Below are 7,126 nucleotides of genomic sequence, written 5' to 3' on the forward strand. Positions count from 1 at the left end.
CACATAGATTCCAACCGCCTCTGCCTCTTCATCACACTTTGTACCTCTAAATTAAAATCAATGCACCATAAAGATTATCATACGAACAGTCTAACCTGGAGACGGTAGTGTCATGGTTTGGGACTGAGAGTGTTCAGGCGTCAGTTCATAATCTTGAGGTTAAAAAAAACTTTGTTTTGCAGCAAAAAAGGATAAGAAATAAATATATCGAAATTATGTAATTTTTTTATTTTGTCTGCTCGGTGATCTCCTTTTTTGGAAAATTAGAAGGAGACTCTCCATCTACTAATCCAAGGTTCCCCTGAAAATGTAACCATCAAGACACCAACCAAACAAGCCACTAACTATTAGCTGTGTTTTAATTGATTCCAGGTGTAGGGGTGGGATCAATTTGTCCTTAATTGCACAGAAGCACAGGCCTTTGGGGGAGGCGGGCAAGCATGCAGAACGTCTAAAGACTCCAAGTTCTGCAACTTCAAGGAAAACTATTCCAGCTTACTGCACAACATTAGCACAGTTTAAGAGGTGGGGGGGAAGCTGTTTACTGCGGATCTGTGTTCATTGAGATACAGAGCTAAGATCCGCCATTACTGCTTACATCTGTAGGTGCCAATCTGAGAACATTAGTGAAAGAAAATTAGTTTTATCTACAAAGGAAGATGTGTGGAAATACACTGAAACGTAAACAAGGGGGTTTGCTGTGTGACCCACTAGGCAAGGAAACATCTATTGGATATCGAAATCGTGGATGGTTATTTCAAAGCTTGTAGCTATATATGCACATCGCGGTTTAGATGTCTAGCAGACGACTTTCCCACAGTGTCGCGGTCCTATCATGCCTTTCCCGTTGTAAACAAGCCATTTGGGTAGTTCCTTCCCATCGGACACATGATGTGATTCAGTCATCTAATAATCATCCATAGTAGATGTATGTTAGATAACTAATATACATCTACATATAGATGTCTATTGATTATCTAATAAAAATAGAGCCTTAATAAAGACATAGAGGTGTATTAATTATCTAATAGATGCCTAGATGTCTATTATCTAATAGACATAGAACCTTTATTACATGGGTGTGTGTCTATGTCATCTGTTTCTATAACTAATAGACATAGATTCTATTAGTTATCCCATAGACATCTATTGTGGATGTCTAATAACTAATTGACATTTACGGTAAATGTCTATTGGTTTTCTGCAGAAAATATGTCTAAAATTGCCTCTGGCGGAAGGTTGACGGAGCCACCAAAAGTGTGTGAATGGGTGAATGGATCTGTGACTGTAAAGCGCCTTTCCCATTCGAGGACGGTAGAAAAGCGATATATAAGTAGACGCCATTTACCATTTAAAATGCCACACAAGCTTTTGATTTTTGGGAGGACTGGGATAGATTTTATGATATGAAAAAAATGTAGTTCGATTGGGACTTCTATTGTGGATGTCTATTAAACAACTAATAGACATTTACAGTAGATGTCTATTACTTATCTGACAGATATAGATGTCTATTGATTATCTAAGACATAGAGATAGCTTACCGACATACTGTAAATATCTATTAGTCATCTATGTATTGCAGATGTCTATTAAATAACTAATAGACATTTACAGTAGATGTCGTTTAGTTTTCTGCAGAAAAATGTCTTTGAATACGACACAAGGTTTTATATTTTTGGGGAAAACTGGGATGGATTTTTTTGGTGGTAGTTAGCTCCGCTACTTTTCAGTCCATCCTGGTTTGAACCAGTCCGTGAAAATATTGTCTGACGTTAAACCGGTCCATGCATAATTTGTTATAGATAATTGTTCTCAACTTCTCTTGTATAAAGGCAGGTGTTGTTTGGGAGCCTGTCTTATTAAAGTTAGTGAAATTGGTAAATATTAGTCTTTTTATATATATATATATGTGGAGGCCACTTGTTTTTATAAAGTACACTAAACACAAAAGTTGGTGTGTTCCTCATATACAGGTAGCTGGCATTCCCTGTTGTGTAGATGTAAATCTTTTTTTTTCTGAACTGATAAAACAAAAATTCACCTGAACTTTAAAAGGAACAGACCTATCTAAAAATCCAATAAGTCAAAGTTTGTTTAAAGTTATTAAACGTAGAAAAACACAACACAGCTTTGGACGGGTCGCCTTCTTGGGAGTCAAAGGTTCTGAAAGATCCTCCGATGTGTCTACATGCAAACAATTTTGCATCAAAAATGATATAGATATGGATGTGGATTTGCCGTTCGTCACACACGTTCTACTGCTATTGTTGACAGTAAGAGAAGTACTACGAGTTTTCCAAATAAAGTTAGGCTGCTTTTAAGCCACTTTCTAATAGAAATCACATGTCCAAGAAAAGCAGTCCTTCTTTTGCACAGTGTGGCTGCTGCCTTTCAGCCTAAGACTACCTTTCACTCCATGCATATGTTGTAATAATTGCACAGATCTCACTCCAGGTTTTTTCTTTCACAGCCATCTTGGTGTCAAATCATTCAAGTCGCATACAAACTGATCCCTTTTTAAAAGGTTGGCACTTCCGTGTTTTGAAAAGGGAGCTACCTATACCAAATCTGAGTCTCGGATTGGTCAAAAACTGGTTTAACTTTCAACAAGCACTCGAAGGCCTCATGTTTTGTACGTAGAGATCGAAAACTGACTTATAAACTTGCACTGTGATGTATAAATACAAGTTTTTATAGACTTTTGATGTTGTCGTGGACTGAGCGTAACATAAGGTGTCAGTTTCACCAATGAGTTTGGCATTGTGGGTATGAGACATCACACTTTGTTCAACTGACTTTGACAGTAAAGAACCAACTCTATACATCCAATTAAGAATAACTTCCCATTTGTACGTTAACAGCCTCAGTAGGTAAGAAAGTTGGCATCCGACCATGAAACCAAAGCTCTACCTTGATTTACTCACTTTTGGAAGGTCTGGAGTGAGTTTGTCTGTGCTGGTGCTTGAGTGGAAGTATATGTAGGTGGCTGCTGAACCAGGCACTAATGAGACTACTCATTACAGTGAAATGAAAACTGCAAACGTACTGGGAACGAAGGTTGCCTTGAGCTCATCCGCTGGGACCCATCTGGAGGTGCTGGTAGGGGTGTAGCTTGGGTTGATTACATGTACAGTACAATGCATTTATGCTTTTTTTTTTACTTTATGGTAGACAGGAGTAGTAAAAAAGCAGACAGGATCAGCAAAAACTATATGGATTTTCTTGATTGCTAGCCAAGCGGGATTCGCCCCGACGTTCCTGATGGCCTCTAAAATTGATGGCTAAAAGCCTTGGATTATTATTAGCTCTCCAAGGATCAAACGCCAGATGAAACCAAACAAGGGTGATTGTTTTTGAAGTCGTAACAACACTTCTGCTCAAACTTGTTGCATATTTCAAAGCCATAAAAAGGAACTGTTTCCTTAGACAATGTGGAGCAACAACACTCAAGCCTCAGAGGGTTCGCAGACAGCTTTGTCTCTCCCTTGACTATAATGAGGTAGTTTGCTGGGCGTCCCCGTGAAGAGGCCTGCTTTTTCACACATGATTAATAAAGTAACAGTCTCAGGAGACGGCCGCTGATCATCACCAACTGAATATAACAGCGGGTCAGGCTTTTTACGAGAAGTTCAGGAGACATCTTTGAAGCCAACTTGTCTAATAGTTTTCGTCATTTCCTACAAGATTCTGTTGATGTCGAGTGTTTTCAAACAATTCAGGCAATTCTTTGCAGCATGCAAGATTTATGCATCAGTTGATCGAAACATACAGATGGAAGAAAATAGTTTATGGATCTTGAGGAAGTAGAGGCACATCTTAACGGCATAGTGCAGATGATAGGTTATAGTGGACATTTAAACGGCATATAATTAAAGCAGGGGCCATAAAAGGCAGAGAAAGTTCACGAACCATTAAGTTTATCACTCCAGGGTGGTGGAAGTGCCTTTGAAGAGACACCTGGGCTGGATCAGTTGCTTCAGTTAATTACTTTAACTTCTTGGGTGGAACATTTTTGAGTTATATCTTGAATTGTTGTAATTCGTACAGCTTATGGTTTTCAGAGATCTCCTATTGACTGCCTTCCCGAGCTCAGCTTTATCTGTCAATTCTCTTCGTTCGGCTTCGCTCTGAATCGTGAAGGGTTGCTCCTTGACAGGCCTCTCTCCTGGCATCCATCGCCTCCTCTTTTCTTCTATCTCCTTCTCTTTATTCTGCCCTTCCTTTCTATCAAGGCCCCGAGGACCCCATCAATGCCCATTCAGTTCACCCCCACATGTGAAGGGTCAGTGCATACCCACAAATATAAACCAACCCCTCAATGGGAGGATCTTTGTGTGTGTCCACACACCCCCTGCCGTCTTCCTCTTTCGCCCACACCTACTTGCGCCTTATAGATGAGAGCTGGCTCCCTTTCACAATGCCTCCCACCCCCCTGGAGTGGACTTCTCAGGGCCCTAGCAGCCCAATTCTATGGCTTATTGCTCTTCTCCTCCATGGAAAAAGCCCCCCCAAAATCATTTGTGAGGAAATGAACTGGCTTTTGTGCTTAAACATATTGACATATGAACAACATCACGTGGTGAAGTGAATGAAGCGAGGGTGTAGCAAGAGAAAGGGGCGTGGACCGGGTCTACCTTATGCTACGTTGACATTGGCCTCGGCAGCGCACGTTCAAGCCACCACTTCCAATGAAAAGTCTATGTTGATACCGATCTGAGCGGGTTTTTGTGTTCACCAACTCAGTCCCAACTCCCCACAAATTGACATTTGGTTAAAAAATGACATTTTGGGTGTCCCCTTTTGTGTTTTTTTGATGTGATGGCTGTTCCCATTAAAATACGAGTCTTCAACCTCTGGCCTGGAAAATTTTCAGTACTGGGACACTTAACCGCATCGGGACCCTAACCCAGTACTGGTACCCTAACCTGGTACAGGTTCAGGTCTGGTACCATATCTAATAGGGTTAGGGTGCCGGTACCAGGTTTGGGTACTGTTACTAGATACATCAAAAGGAGTAGTCCGCGTCCGGTACAGCGTCCCAAGGGTTGCCGACCCTTGATTTTATGAACAGCCAGCATATCCAAAAATGACGAGTTAGGGACACCCAAAACGTCCATTTTTGACGCTAGGGGTCCTTAACCAAACGTCAATATGTGACGACTTGGAGTTGAGAGTGTGATGTGTTCACGCACCGTCCAGTCCCGGTACTGGACGCATCCTGAGTACCAGTCTGCGTCCAGTAACCGTCCAGAGGGTTTCAGACCCTTGATTTTATGAACAGCCAGCATATCCAAAAATGACGAGTGAGGGACACCCAAAACATCAAAAAGTGACGTGGAGGGGTCCTTCACCAAACGTCAATATGCGACAACTTGTGGATAAGTACGTGTCGTGTTCACGCATCAATAGGCAAGATTGAAGCAAGTTAATGTTGAACTAGTTGAACTTTGACCAATCTGGGACTCTGGTTTTCTAGTGGCATTAGAAGCATCCTTTCACTTCACAGAACATTTGAAAATCGATCATGGAAGAGACATTAATAATTCGAGTCCATTCCTGGTCTGGCGAGATTTGCTAAATTTTCACCGCTTCGACATGTCATACCAAGTCTTTTCCAACTGTAGGTACCGGTACATGCGCTGGCATCAGGTAGACAATCTTGTGTAATGCTGATCTTCAAGAAGGTCCATTTAACGCTTCCTTGAACGGCCAATATGTTTATTTACTAATGTGTTAGTAAATGAATGTAGCATTAGGCCCTTCACGAAGCCATCTTGGATTTCTCAGAGCTCGCCCCTGCTGGCTTTTGTCCATCCTCACCCGCATTGTGTTCTAACTTCCTACCAGCTTCCTTCAGCTCATCCCCACATCGTGTTTAATCTCCCTTCGCTCTTTCATTAGGACCACACCGTGTGCTGATTCTGAAGAAGTGAAGCGAGCACCTCATTTTTGAGCAAGAATGAACTGGAGAGAGCCTTTGTCTGCTGCAGGAATGCCCATAAGACAGAGAGGAACACTGTTTGCTCTGACTCGGGCTGCTGCGCTGAGGCTCAAGGAAAGCCATGGCAACGCCGGCAGAAGGTCCGCTTGATCACATAGTGCCGATACAATGCAGCAGTCCGCGGTTTGTCATTCCAGTCAGGCCTGACCTAAATTACGACATCCTGGGAAAAAGCGGTCCACTTCAACCAGCTTACATGCCGACTTAATTGGGCTTGCACATTTTTGGCTGATAGCTATAATAAACAAAACATATGGATGTTTGAAGTCTAATCACTGAGGAAACAACCCTGTTAATGATTTAACGCCACACTCCAAAGCCTGTGGCTGCTGGATTATTGGGTCCAATTGTTTACCCCGTATGTCTACAACTTATAATTCTCAGCATTTAAACTATTTTTTCATAATTTTTTTACACGTTTATTATCTTGTATCAACAGCCTTCAGGGGAAAAAATGGGATTTTTAAATGGGAAGAACAAGAAAAAAAAGGGATTAGGAGCATGTCTACATAAGTATTTCACCAAAGGGACTTTGCACGATGACTTTAAGTAACTTTTTGTGAGTCTGTAAAAGTTTGTAAAAGAGTGCAGCCTCCATCAGAAATACAAATACACACAGCTTTGAACCAAGTTTTTGCACAAAAAGCTCTCTCACCCAGAAGTTTTTTGCTCACATAGCGGCTCAAGAATCCATCTTACCTTCACAGAGTTCAAAACAAAAAGAGTGTATACGTCCGCCTGCACCCACAAAGAAAGAATCCACTTACTTTACTCTGGAGGTCTGGTAGTTGTTTGTCAGGGGTAAAGGCAATAAGTTCTGTGGCTCTTTTTATCTGAACCTCTGCCCTGCCTCTCCAATACTATTTCTCTGTGTGGGCCGGGCGTAGGAAAGCTAGCTTTGTTTGTGTGTGTTGCTTGTGTTAAGGGGGAGGGTGACGGGGTGTGGTGTTCAACATCGGGTTTCCTGGCTCATGATCAGGAACTCATTATACCCTCCAAGGTCACTCCAGGGACGGCCTGCCCAGCACTCAGCGAGACACCACAGGGAAGATGTGAGAGGAGGAGGGGGGGGGTTAAGAGCCCGTGTGCGCAGGAGATCCGTGGGGACCGGAGCCAAAGGAC

At 42.1% G+C, this 7,126-nt stretch overlaps 1 protein-coding gene across 2 annotated transcripts in view; it reads right to left on the bottom strand.

The window, feature by feature from the left end:
- ptn (pleiotrophin) overlaps positions 1–6,922 on the bottom strand; it is a 61,032-nt gene extending 54,110 nt beyond the window's left edge. Inside the window, exon 1 of one of the 2 annotated variants that reach the window (XM_024285676.2) lies at positions 6,772–6,922. The gene's annotated coding sequence lies outside the window, so the exon portion shown is untranslated. Of the gene's footprint in view, positions 1–6,703 lie in introns of both variants that reach the window. The other variant, XM_024285683.2, reaches the window with a different exon arrangement.
- Between the last annotated feature and the right edge of the window lie 204 nt (positions 6,923–7,126).

Source organism: Oryzias melastigma, linkage group LG23 (genome assembly GCF_002922805.2).
Source record: "Oryzias melastigma strain HK-1 linkage group LG23, ASM292280v2, whole genome shotgun sequence".
Lineage (NCBI taxonomy): Eukaryota > Metazoa > Chordata > Actinopteri > Beloniformes > Adrianichthyidae > Oryzias > Oryzias melastigma.